Raw genomic sequence first — 14738 nt, forward strand, 5'->3', positions numbered from 1 at the left:
CAAAAACCTTACTGTGGAGAGACAGCCAGAGTAGCACATACAGTGTGAGAAATGCACTGAACTGAGAGCCACTGAACCCTTTGCCTTGAATTTCATCACAGTCACAGAAAGTATTTTCTTAGTGCTCCACCCCTAGTATCAGTGCATGGCATCATCTTCAGGTTTCATTCCTCACAGAACTTACTTTGCAAAGGGCTTACACTCAAGAATGCAGGCAGCTGTGCAAACTGGTCAGCTGTACGGATGATACAGGCATCCAGCTAGCTGCAGTGCAAAGTCAGAGGCTGTGTGCACCCTGGGAAATATCTGAGTTCCCCCACTACAGGCTAGTTCAGGCTTAGCATGTCATGGAAGAGACACTGCCATAAATCTCCATTAAGGTGACATGCATTAATCTATTAACACTAACCATGTGGAACCCCACAAGCCAGAGTAAAGTGCTGGACAGAGAGCTAACAAGAGAGAAATGTGGTAGAAGGAAGATGGAATCCTAATATTTCCTCCGCTATAAGGAATGCTTTGCCCCAAATCTGAACAGACTTTGGTTCTTTTGTTTTTTCTAGGAAGCCAGTAGATTAACGGTTGCCTCAGTTAGGGAGAGGGGAAGAAGGAAATTCAGTGCCTTTTTTTATCGATGTCACAATATGAGAGTTGCTGCTGCGCTCACTTCCTTTGTCTCCTCTGCCGGCGCAGTACAGCAGACCACTAATGGATCAGTCATATAAGTACTGGAGAAGAGAGAAGCCTCCAGGCAGCATAGAATCAGAGAAAGGTAGGGCTGGAAGGAAATCCTGTGCTGAGGGAGGACCAAGTGTACCCAAACCACCCCTGACAGGTCTTTGTGTAACCTGGGCTTAAAAATCTCCAGTGAAAGGGATTCCACCACCTCCTTAGGAAGCCTATTCCAGAGCTTAAACACCCTTATGTTTTTTTTTCTAATATTTAACTTAAATCTCCCTTGCTGCAAACTAAGCCAGTGACGGCTTGTCCTCTCATTGATAAACTTGCACTTGGGTTTTTTATATCTGATGGGTCAAGGCGCCAATGGGGGGCAGGAGGGCGGACTAAATGTTGTCTATTGCGGGTTGTTCTGGTTAGTCTTTTAAAAGTTCCACAGTGCAGCATGAACCCAGATACGGCAACAATGGCCATACAATAGATGGCTGGTTATTTTGCTTATCTCTGCTCTGGACAAGGTTTTGCAAAACTAAAAGGACCTATGAAAATATTGGAACTTTTTCCTGTCTAGAAGTGAAATGGGCACAAAATTTCACAAAATACATTGTGGCTCCTTTAAGAGTATAAACTCATGGACCTCTTTATCTTTAAAAAGTGTGTGCGAGAGAATCTACGTTAATATTCTGGATGGCTAGTTAAGCTGGATTTTCTGAAGAAATGTCACCCTGCCCTCTTCTGTGCAGTACACTGAATGGTATGATGTACACTATTCATTTCAGACCAGCTAAATATGCATGAGTCATTTGTTTGATCGTTTCTGAGTTTTTATGCCAGGCACCTGCCTTTTAATTTGCTCCGACCAACCTGAAACATCTGTCAACTTTTTCCCCGTGAATTAATAACTCTGTAATTAAAATCCAGCAGACAGCTCAGCTGAGACTTTTGGTTAATTAGGACAGGATAGAGCCCCTGGAGCAGCAAAGCATTATGTTAACTAGAGAGGGCACGAATTTGAACTGGAGTTCGAAAGGTGACAAGGAGCTACGTAACTTAACCACCCAGCTCTCTCGGTTTTCTCAATTTCGTGTGCAGCCAGAGAATCTGTTTAATGAGGACACAGTGCTTGAGAATTATTTCCCTTAACGTTTCCTTTAAAAAATATTAGTGTGGTTTTTTTTATTTTCCCAAATCTGACATAAAAAAGAAGAGAAATTATTAGTGCTAACCTAAGCTCTTGCCGGAGCTGCTCTGCAAGGTGGTTGAAGTATTACTGATAGCACCATGACCTTCTCAATATAAGGTCATACCTCCTGCTGCTGTATAGGGTTTATGAGGATTTCAGTCTCTTTCAGGGCTGTTTTCCACACTGATAATCACAGGGAATATCACAATAATAAAGTCCCTTGTCGGAATTGAAAATTGTATGTAGACTCCTTCAGTTCTAAAGGTCTTTAGAGGATTCCTAAACCATGTGCTTGGCAAAGGAGTTAACAAAATATTGAAAAAGAGGCAGACAGCTGTATCAGGGTTCAGGAAAACTGTAGATGTTAAGATCTATCTAAAGACTTCATCTCTGGTCCAGCATAACTGGAATAAAAATGCTGATTAATAATAGAGTGTCTCTTTAAGGCTGTTCATGGGAGGTGAGGAAATCTGTACTGCAGCAAGGAATGGGATATGAAAGGTTTTCATCATTAACTTTAATAGAGTTGACAACCAGATTAAACTAGATTTATAGCACTTGGAGTTATATATACACCATATGGAATCTTGATGTCTTGCTGTGTGGCCCAGTGGAACTCCTGAGAGAGATTTCGTAGGCAGGATTAGATAAAGCTAGTATAATTTAGAAAGGAGTTCCTCTCTAAATTGGACAACTGCATTTTGTTTAACATTTTATTTTACCACTGGCCAAATTTACCCATGATCTCCCTGGAATGAAAACTTTGTAACAGCTTCTAATTTAAAAGGCTCTTTCGCCAATTCAGAAATTCACTTTGACAATTTAAGAAGGTACCAGTTCTCTGTTGTTTTCCTCCAGAGACAAGATGACAGAAAAAGGCAAGACCTGTCTGGTACTAGTATTTGCACACAACCTAGCCCAGTGGGGCCATGATCCGGGTTACAGCATTTCTGCTACAGCATCTCTGATACAAATATGATGCCATCAATGCTTCCCGTCCCCTTCAGTCCCGAAAGTCTTCACATCCCCCAGTGCTGTATTCTATGCCCTCCCTTACAGAGTGCTTTGTACTGGATAACACTGGGTTCCTCCCTTCCAACTAGGCAGGCAGCATTTTTGAGGCTCAAGAGCTGTGCCTGAGCCAGAATATTTAAATGATAAACTCCAGCACACCTGGATGCTGCTTCTCTACTGGATCTCCTTTTCAGTAAATCAGGTGCATCAATAAAGGTGACTAAGTTCAGTTAGTTAAGCAAGACTGCCCTCTGCTGGGCATAACTAAACATAACCATCACTTTATCCCACAAAACATTTTGTCCTCTTCCTATATTGCAAATTAAATGTGCCATTAATTAATTTTAAAAAATATATTAACAGACAGACACTCAGGGACTGCTCCACAGTCTGAGAGATTGGATCTCAAATCAGACAAACATTAATTTACCCAAAGGCCTCCTGATTAGGCTTGCTGTTATCTGAATGCAATGAGCTAATGGAGATTATGCAAAGGGGATTTGATCTAGTCCTTTAGCTGTTTGTTGGAGTTCAGCTACCAGCACAGCCCATAACAAGCCTCTGTCTTAGCTACAGTGAGATTTCTGCTGATCGTATCCTTGTTGCTCTTTATAACAAGGAAGAAATAGAAACTGATTTTCAATGAAGATAATGTAGGTAAAGGTTGCTCTTGGGGGGTGGGGTGGGGAATATCGATGACCCCAGCAAATCTCGGTTTAAAAATGGATCCCTCCCAAAATATCAGGCTTAATCCTGTTGTAAACGGTGCCAGAAATCATCCTTGTGATTTATTATTTTCATATAAAATATCATTAGTTGTTCAAGAAAACTACCTAATGTGTTGGGTTTTTTTCCCTGTTATCAGGGTTGGAAGGGACCTCAGGGGGTCATCTAGTCCAACCCCCTGCTCAAAGAGTCTGTGTGTGTGTGTGTGTGTGTGTGTGTGTGTGTGTGTGTGTGTGTGTGTGCGCGTAGAAGCATTTGGGAAGTGGCTTGAAGATTAAATCAGATAAAGACATTTCTCGTTAATTTATTTAAAAATTAGAGATATTATTCTAAACTGCTAGGCCTCGTCTACACTTGAAACTTTTGTTGACACAGCTCTGTCATATAGGGGTGTGATTATTTTTACTCACATAGCAATGCCAGTAAAAGCCGAAATGTAAATGCCATTATACCACCAAAACTGCACATATGCTGGTATAGCTTATGCCAGCTCAGGGAATCACAATAAAGTGTAGCTGCATAAGCACATTTTTGCCAATATAGCTGTGTTCACACACAAGAGTGCTTTACTGATATACTAGCAAAGTACTCCTAGTGTAGACAAGGTCGTTTTATCCAGCAACTCTCAACCTTTCCAGACTAATGTACCCCTTTCAAGAGTCTGATTTCTCTTGCATACCCCAAGTTACACTTAAATGATTTGCTTAAAAAAATCAGACATAAAAATACAGAAGTGTCACAGCACACTATTACTGAAAAATTGCTGACTTTCTCATGTTCACCATATAATTATAAAATAAATCAATTGGAATATAAATATTGTACTTACATTTCAGTGTATAGTATACAGAGCAGTATAAACAAGTCGTGAAATTTTAGTTTGTACTGACTTCACTAGTGCTTTTTATGTCGCCTTTTGTAAAAAGTAGGTAAAAATCTAGATGAGTTGATGTACCTCCTGGAAGGCCTCTGTGTACCCCGAGATGTACGTGTATGACACTGCACCCTATATCCTTCAGTTATATTATTATGGTATGATTATGGCATAATGATGATGCATTTTGTATAAGATGGGTCATGTAGGATGTTATTGGAAAAGTTATGATTTGCTGAATAATATTATCCTATTTTATGCATGTTTCATTTTTGTATTTGAAGTTATGAATATTGACTATATCTGTCTTTCAAATGTAGTTATACCTGTTTGACACTCACTGAGCAAGATGCTTTTTTTCAGTCTAGATCAGTGGTTCCCAAACTTTAACAACCTGTGACCCTTTCACTAAAATGTCAAGTCCTGCAAAGTCCCTCTTAAAAATGAATATTTCCAGGGATTTTCTCCTTTACCTGAGTATAAATTATAAAAGCAGTGATCTTGGAAATATAAAATTTGTTTTTAGGACATGCTTATTACACACTAATTATTATTATTATTTATCTTTACAGTATTTTTATTATATTAAGAAAACAGCAACACTCTTCCAAGATCTCACTTTCATAGCTTGTATCACTTTGAATAAGCCTGTTATAAAACAAGGCTCTTATGTTTCATCAAGGAGTATCAGATGTGAAACAGAAGGTATTTAAGAACCCAACTCAGAGAGTTCCTCCTACAGAAGAATTCAGGTCTTGAGTAATCCAGGCAAACAATGCATGTTACAACAAAGCTTAAACTTGTTCTTCATAATAATTTAAAAAACAATACCAGCTGCCTATTCCATTTTAAAAACAGCAAAAACTATCCACTTCCTTTTCCATTTCTTATGAGTCTTGACCCATTCAGCTCTAACACAAACATGTTCTGACATCTTGTGTCAATTCACTTAAGAACCACTGGTTAGGTTTAAAATGTTAATGTATATTCTTACTGTGTTCCTAACTCTTGAATACAACAATTGAAACAACTGTAGAAAAATCCAGATTACTTTCTATCACTTTTTTTTGCAGTTCCTCAAGTTTGAAATGGATCATTTAGCTTTTGGAAACATCCTACTAGGTCAAGCCCCCATGAGTTTGTACTGCACCTGCCTGAGGCTCTACAGGTGATACCCCACTACAAATAATAGACTAGAAACTGACTTTAAACAGCAGTGAAACTGACACTTTCAAGTCACTTTAGTAGTATTGCGAACCCCAAATGTTCAAAAATCATGAATCGGGCTCACCAAAAATCATGAGATTGGCTTTAAAATAATGAGATTAGGTAAAAATAATAGATGTGGTGTTCTTTTTATTTGCCTTCTGCTTTTTGAGCCTTTGGGGTGCACTGGGGTCACATTCTGAAGCTTTCACCACAGCCACAAGGACTAGAAACTTCATTTTTCTTTAAGAATGAAGGCTGAAATCATCACATTTCCACTTGACTCCAGGAGCTGGGGCTTTAAGGAAAACAGTAATTATCATGAGACTCATGACAAAAGGGTGAGAGTTGACAACACTGCTGTTTCACTTCTGTTTAAAAGCTAGTTACTTTCCAGGAGGGTCTTAAAGACAACACTACAGTGATTGGTTTAAAATACTCTCCTGTGAAAACTGCAATTCAGATACCAAGAAAATCCCCACATTTTAAAGTTGAGAAAAAAGCTGAGACTTCTGAGGTATATCAGGGCCACTGCAGGCAGGAAAGGAAAATAAACAGGCCCGGGAGCTCTGGATAGCTCTCCCTCTTGAAAGAAAGTTGGAGAGTGTCATAAACAGATAGTTAAGGATTAATGCCTCTTTTACCTGTAAAGGGTTACGAAGTTCACCTAGCCTAGCTGACACCTGACCAGAGGAACCAATGGGGGAACAAGATGTTTCAAAAGGAAGGAGGGAAGTTTTCCTTTGTTGAGAGTTTCAGTTTCAGCCAGAGTGAAAAAGATCAAGGAACTAGCCTCTTATCAGAATAGTAAGTTTTAGAAAGGAATAAATAGATTTATGTTTATTTCTTTGTAACCTGTCTTGTGCAATTAGAGGAAGAATCAAATTGGGTATTTGGGTATTTTCATTGGTGTACTTAAGTTTTTGCCCAGGGGAACATCCTCTGTGTTTTGAATCTGTTGTCTGTGAGAGTAGCTGGTATGCTAATCTCTCCCAGAGGGTTTTCTTTTACTTTTCTTTTCTTTAATTAAAAGCCTTCCTTTTATACCTGATTGATTTTTCCTTGTTTTTAGATCCAAGGAGGTTGGATCTGGATCCACCAGGAGTTGGTGGGAGAAAGGAGAGGGGATGGTTAATTTCTCCTTGTTTTAAGATCCATGGGGTTTGGATCTGTGTTCACCAGGAAATTGGTGAAGTCTCTCAAGGCTACCCAGGGAAGGAAAGTAGTGCTTGGGGGTGGTGGCAGCCAGACCAGATCTAAGCTGTTAATTGAGCTTAGAGCTTCTCATGCAGGTTCCCCACATCTGTACCCTAAAGTTCAGAGTGGGGAAGGAACCTTGACAGAGGGTCAAATCTTCTAGCCCTTAATCAAGTAAAACCTTATATTGCCATCAGTGCCTCCACTCATAGATATTAACAACCCAGTGAACATGTGATAGCATGTGTGGTCAGTAACTATACACTTCAGACTTACATATCTGAGTCATCTTGTCCAGAATTACACATCTTATATCCATAGGCTCAGGGACTACATTTTCTGGCATATTCTGAACAGTGCTGAGCACACAGATGGTGCCCAGTGAATACCATATATCATGACAATAATGGCTGACATTGTGGATGCGATTTCTGTTCTTTGTTCTGGAATTGGCCTGAATACAGCTGAAACCCTCAGAATTTGAGGCATAATCACATCTATGCTCATACAACACTTTCTCATTCCTTCCTTTTCTCAAACTCAGAACAAAAAACGACAAAAGAAAATGGTTTTCAGTTAAAATCTAAAATTGCACAGCAGCCATTGCTTTACAACCCAGCCTAGGGTAGAACCCGCCACCCCTTGGTGGTTAAGTGCTCTCCTCTCACCTGACTCATTCTCTTTCTTTCTTCATCCTTCCTGACCTCTGTGCTGCTTTTGATCCTGTCAGCCATGACATCGTTCCCAATCATCTTGGACCAACTGCTGGAGTCTCAGAGAACTGGCCTTCTTGGTTTGGCTCCCATCTAAATCAGAGTCCTCTTTTTTTGCAGCATGCAGCAGAGAGAAAGGCTGGCCCAGTGGATAGGGAGCTAGTCCTGAGAGATCTGGGTTCTACTTCCCTGATATGGACTTCTTCTATGACCTCAGGTCAGTGCATTAGGGACAGAGTTTCAAAGGTTTTTAGGCACCCAACGATGCAGCAAGGCATCTGGTGGGGTTCACAAAGCACCTAACCTTCTAGGCGCTTTTGAAAATCCCACTAGGTGCCTAAATACCTTTAAAAATGTGGCCTTTAGTCTGTGTGTGCCTCAGTGCCCCATCTGTGAAATGGGGATAACAGCACTGCTCTACTTCAGTGAGGGGCTGTGATGTGAGGCCCTCAGTTCTATGGTAATGGGGTCACATAAGTAGCACAGGTAGAATGGGAACTTCTCGATACCACTGGGTTTTGGCCCCTTTTCACCTATGCCCCTCACATCCCCCTCTTTTCTGAATGTAAACTTGGCTCAGAAGGCTTAGCAGTATTTCTTCTGAGTCCCCTACAGACTCAACATCCCCCATCCCTTGCAGTGGGATTCCTGTTTTACAGGTTCATCTAACAACTTCCAGACCCTTAATTTAATTACCAGCCTTTCCTTATCTTAATCACCCTGCCTCTGTTTGTAAACAAAACATTGACTCCCTGCCCCAGGGGCCCAGGCCGGGAGAAGCTTCTCTCTGCAGAACTCACATTCCTCACCAATGTGATGTAGCTAAGAACTCCACCTGGGAGCACACCTCCTTTATGAAACTTGGGGGAGGGAGCCCCCCCCCCACTCCAAAATGGCATCCCTGCTATTTTCCCCCTCCATTTTCGGTCATCTTTTATCAGCAGTCACTCTTGCATAGCAAGATAACCACCTACCTTCTCAAACGGGCCATGAAACATGTGCCAGATCATCTCAGAACATGTGGCAGAAACTGCCCTCTGGCTTGCCGTCTGCCCCCTAGCAAGAGTCTATAAACACACGGTTCCAGGCTGTAGGTATGTGCTAGAAATGCATCTATGGTGCCACATGGGAGTTGTAGTTTGGGTGCTGTTTGTCCCTATTGTCTATGGACTGAGCTCACTGGCTGCACTACATCTCCCATGATGCTCTACCTCCCCATGGAACAGCTTAGGCCAGTGGTTCTCAGTCACGGGTGTATGTACCACTGGGGCTACACAGAGGTCTTCCAGGGGATTCATCAACTCATCTAGATAGTTGCTTAGTTTTACAACAAGCTACATAAAAAGCACTAGAAAAATCAAACTAAAATTATATACCATGACTTGTTTATAATGCTCTATATGCTACACACTGCCTGTAAGTACAATATTTATAGCCCAATTGATCTATTTTAAAATTATATGAGAAAAATGAGAAAATGAGCAATTTTTCAGTAAGAGTGTGCCGTGCCACTTTTGTATTATGTCTGATTTTGTAAGCAATTAGTTATTAAATGAGGCGAAACTTGGGGGTATGCAAGACAAATCAGACTCCTGAAAGGGGTACAGTAGTCTTGAAAGGTTGAGAACCACTAGCCTAGGAGATGTAGTCCTCAGGGAGCCCGTGGAGGAAGAGAGCAGGAGGCACCTGAACTACAAATCCCGTGAGGCACTGTTGCCGGCAGATAACTGCCTGAGGCCAAGCAACAGCGGGGGGGTCCGTCGCCTGGTGTGCCGCGCCAATAAACACACCAGGGTGGAGAAGCAAACCAAAGTATTTGAGATCTCAAAGCGGTGCAGGGAGATTGACTCAGATCAAGCACACCTAAAACAAGCAGTCTGTTCCTTTATATCCATGAGAACTTTTCTCACTGACTAGCAATCCCCCGTTTCCCCTCCCTCCTCCTCCCTCCCCCTGTAGCAATTACGTAAGCGCAGGTGCATTAAGTAATCTTGGCCGCGGCAACTTGTTAGTAAGTTTTCCTTCTGCAAGTTATCTTGTCCTTCTGCTAAAGGTGCACAGGCCTCATTATTTCTGCTTTAGACCAGTTAGAACTGTTGCAACTGATAACGACTGTTACACCTGGCCTTTTAAGTCGATTAAAGTTCAAACATGGAGGGACTCTTGTCTGCTGAGGCCTAAAACCAGGAAGGCTCCATACTCTTGCGGCCTTCCACCCTCCTGAGTTACGTAGGGTTATGCTTAGTGACACCAACAACTCCCTCCTTTGAGAATACTCAACAAACTTTTGGCTGAGTGTTCTCACATTTAAAGGATAACATGTGATTTAGCTCTAGGGAGCTGAAGTGCTTTACAGCAAGCAAGCAAGAGAAGAGTAACAATACACAACACCACACCAGTGAGCAGGAGGTGAACAATGCCTTCCCCTATTTTTCCCAGGTTAAGTAACCAGCCCCAGAGGGAATCAGAAATAGTGGGTTTTCTTTCCTGGGCCTTCCAATTTTTAAAAGCCTGTTTGGCTGACAGGATGTACTTTTTAATATCCTGTGCGTCTTCTGGGACATAAGTACAGCATTCATCCCCTATAAGGGCACACATCCTGCCCTGGGAAGCCACACTTTCACCCAGGAAGTGTCCAAGTATGTCTCCATGATCACAGATCAGATGGTATTTCTGATGCGTCTGTAAGGGCAGTGGGCCAAGTCTGGTACTCAAGATCACTTCAAATGGCCATCATCCGGTAATTCAGGAAATCCCGAATTCCTAAACATACTAGATCCCACTGCAATGCCTTCCCAGCCTCAGTGATATTCAATACCATCTTTCCTTGGTGCAGTACTATAATACACCTGTTATTTAACTATTCTCAGGTACTTTCAAAAGGCATCGACATTAATAGCATAGGAGAGGGGGTTACATTATTAGTCACTCTCCAGGACACAGGGCGCAGCCTGTAGAATAAACCCCAAAATCCAATTAATACCACATTCCCAAACATGGGTCCCACAAATGTCCTCCCACCAGTGTATAATTCTTTGTTTCTTCACCAGGGTCAGTTCTTAATGTCCTTTCTAGTCAGGAATTCCTGGACTTTGCCAATTTCTGAGTGTTCCTTCTTCTTTCCCGAAACAGTCGTGGTTCAGCATCCTTGTACTTTTTCCCTGCTGTCCAAAAGGCACAGTGGAGCTAGAAGGCGAAATAGGCTAATCATCAGGAGGAGAATTCTCCCGATGAGGAGGGGTCTTTTTGCAGTGAGAATCTTGGGTCCAAGCAGTCAGTCTTTGGCACTTCACAGTGGTGTTGGTAGGTAGCAGGACTTAATAAGGGCCTTTCCAGGGTGTAGCCAGAGCAGTCTTTCATTGGTGGACCTTTACATCAATCCTGTCTCCTGGTTCCAAGGAGTGGCAGGGCTGCTAGGGTCTTTGGGTAGCCCTTCTTTACCTGTGAGAAAAGAAACTTAACACATTTCATTAGTGCCTGGCAATGTTTTGCAAATCTCATAGCTGCGTGGGCAAATTCAAGCCCTCCTTTTCCTGGTTGTTAGCCAAGTCTTAACTGTGAGCAGTGTTCTTGAATGGAGTCAGTGTCTTATCTATAGCCTGAGCTTGCTATTTTATTTTATTTTTTTCAGTTAATTCATTCTGTTCTTTGTCCTTCTTCCCTTCTTTTAACCTGCAAAGGAAACTTCCACTTTTTACTTATACACCTTCTTCCCAACAATGAAGACATAAACATTGTCATTATACAGTACATTAGTCTTATTATTTAATATATGCCACACACACCCTTTTACTAAAATAACCTTATTACAGAGCTTTGGAGCAACAAGCCAGGACAAGCACACCCACTTTGAGGAGTTAACTCAATACAACCTCTAGTCCAATAGCCTTTCACCATCCCCAGCCCTCTGGCTAGAAATCTGAAGTAGCCAGAAAGATCCCATGTACAATATGAGGAGTGGGTTAACTTTTCATGTCTTTGCTTTCAAAGACTGTTGGTATGCAAATTTTAACAACAATTTTTGCAATTAACAACTTGGCCAATGAAGTTTCTTTTCCTTACTTAAGGAAATGCATTAAACTTTAGTATATCACATTCTACTGATTTATCGAAACACTTTGTATTCCAAGTTGAACAAAACAAATATCTGCATTTTAATTTAACCTTTTTGTTTGATTTTAAACTAGACTATTTCATAAAAATATTAAACACAAAAATTCCGGCCACAAGACAAACACCACAGGACAGAACATAGAACACAAAACATGATTCCTATTGTGCCAGTAAATGCATGGTACGTTGAATGCTGTTCAGCTGGCATCAGTTTTCTCTGATTATCTGAAAGACAAAAAAAGAGAGGTCTACCCACCCCTTCTGGGCAGACAATCATCGCTTGAAATATACAAATACTCTTGTTGGCTTCAGGCAAAAGAGAGGAATCACCCCATAGTTTCTTGTATTTGTTTCATAGGCAGCCCAGGTTTTCAATTACATAACACTGTATACATTCTTCAGCTAATTCAACTAAATTGTTCATAGCCAAACCAAATGATTGCAATCCAATAACTTCTTTGCCTGAGTTTATTTACAAACATTTCACAGACACCAAAAACTTTTTTTTTCTTTAGCATTTTTACAAAGTTCAACTGCTGTTTCATTCAGCAACTACAGAGTTAACTTCTCACTCTCCCTTAAATCACTTGCTTGTCTCCCAATAGCCACTTTTATCAACTTAAATCACCATTCCAAGTAAGTCCTAGGTATTTGAAATCTCCATGCTTACACTTACTGACTCCTTCCTTCCACTACACCCTTAAAGTTTTCCAACCTGCTTTCCAATCTCTGTCTGGCCATGTCTACATCTAAAATTTTGCAGCGCTGGTTGTTACAGCTGTATTAGTACAGCTGTATAGGGCCAGCGCTGCAGAGTGGCCACACTTACAGCAACCAGCGCTGCAAGTGGTGTTAGATGTGGCCACACTGCAGCGCTGTTGGGCGGCTTCAAGGGGGGTTCGGGGAACGCGAGAGCAAACCGGGAAAGGAGACCAGCTTCGCCGCGGTTTGCTCTCGCGTTCCCCGAACCACCCTGCAAACCGCAGGGAAGGAGACCTGCTTGTTTGGGGAACGCGAGAGCAAACCGCGGCGAAGCTGGTCTCCTTTCCCGGTTTGCTCTCGCGTTCCCCGAACCACCCTGCAAACCGCAGGGAAGGAGACCTGCTTGCTCGGGGTTTGGGGAACGCGAGAGCAAGCCGGGGAAGGAGACCAGCTTGATTACCAGAGGCTTCCTCAGGTATGCTGGGATACCTGCTTATTCCACGGAGGTCAAGAAAAGCGCTGGTAAGTGTCTATACTTGATTACCAGCGCTGGATCACCAGCGCTGGATCCTCTACACCCGAGACAAAACGGGAGTACGGCCAGCGCTGCAAACAGGGAGTTGCAGCGCTGGTGGTGCCCTGCAGATGTGTACACCTCCTAAGTTGCAGCGCTGTAACTCCCTCACCAGCGCTGCAACTTTCTGATGTAGACAAGCCCTCTGTTGCCTGCCCGCCTGGGCCCGATCCTGCTTTTCTTGCTGAACCGTCCCTTCCATGGGCACCAACTTGTTCCACTACCAGTTTAGCTAGGAGGGTGGGCTTCTCATCTAGCCCCCACCCCTCCTGGTCTCTTCCCTTAAACATTCTTACTCACAAGACTACCCGAGTCCTCCTTCATGAGGCTTGCCACCTGGACAAAAACACATGGCCCATTGGGCAAAGGCCATTTACTTAACATATAATTTAAAGGACTATTCTTAGAGGGTTTACCCAGAGACTCATTCATCTGTTTGACACTTAAACAGAAAAGAGAATTACACAGAGAGCAGAGGGAATTACAGTCTAAGCCAGACTTTCCCACTTCTATACACTGACCGCTACAGGGGACGGGACAGAAGGATCTCAATTCAACCTCAGAACTTTCTCGCACACATGGCTTCCACTCCGAGGAATTACGAACAAGAGGTTCAGTTCTGCCCACACTCCTAACGCCCAAATGAACAGAGCAGAAAAACAACAGTAACCGGTTAAACAGAACAGAACTAGAACCAGATAGCGTTTTCTTATCCTATTAGGACTCACTTTTACTCATGCAGTTCTCAACATATAACACCAATAGTACCAAGCAAAGCAAACACAAAATAACAAGGGTAAAACAAATAGATGGTGTAAATTCTGCAGGGCTCCCCCCTTCTTAATTGCTCACCAAACTGTGACAAATTTCTGTTACCAATCTATCCCTCGTGTCAGGTGATCAGGCTGACACTACAGGATCGTTGGGGGAAGATAAAGAAAACACACCATATAACTGAATTTTAAAGCTTCATTAATAAAACAACAACAGAGAGTGTTGAACGCTCCCACATCACTCAGGAAAATATTAATGCCCCAAGCCCCTTTCATACCCACACACGTACGTCCAGACTGGCCACTTCTGTGTATAATGTTCAGAGAAGGGGGGAGAGGTGGACTGGAGATTATCCTGTATACAGCTTGTCCAGAATTTCTAACATGCTTCCGCTCTTTGGAGGGCTGTTCTCTTGCACCCTGGAATCTTCTGCAGCGTCTCTTTCAGAGATTCCAGTCCAGGTCAGCTGCCTGCGGCTTCTTCAGTGTCACCAAGCCACACCGGCTCCGGGGTCACAAAGGCACACTGTTGGATCTTACTGGACAGTTAAGCTTTGCAAATGTAATCTCAATTCTGTAACTTGTATTTCCTTTGCTTCGCCTCTGTCTATATTTTTTCCTTCACAGCCAGCTGGGGCCAAAAGCAGCCCCTCCCTGCACCAAGTACAGTCCGCGCCGATTCCTGACCCTGAACGCAGAGCAATCCCCCTCTTCCATCCCTGGGCCAAGATGATTTTTAAATTAACCCGTTCCTTTCCTCAATAGACAAATTTGCTCACCCTGTGTCAGGGCTTTTTGGTGATTAAACGCTCCTCTTAGATGTATGATCTTATCTAGATTGAAGTACCTTCTAGTGGGCATTATTTAGATGGATTTTCACGGTGTAAATATTCCAATTCTCTAAATACCTGCAGGGTGTTGAACTATAATGTACGTACATGTAATATGCTGGGGTACCCTTAAGGGGTGAGATGGAATGTTTAGA

The sequence above is a fragment of the Gopherus flavomarginatus genome, chromosome 12, assembly GCF_025201925.1.
Source record: "Gopherus flavomarginatus isolate rGopFla2 chromosome 12, rGopFla2.mat.asm, whole genome shotgun sequence".
NCBI classification, from domain to species: Eukaryota; Metazoa; Chordata; order Testudines; family Testudinidae; genus Gopherus; species Gopherus flavomarginatus.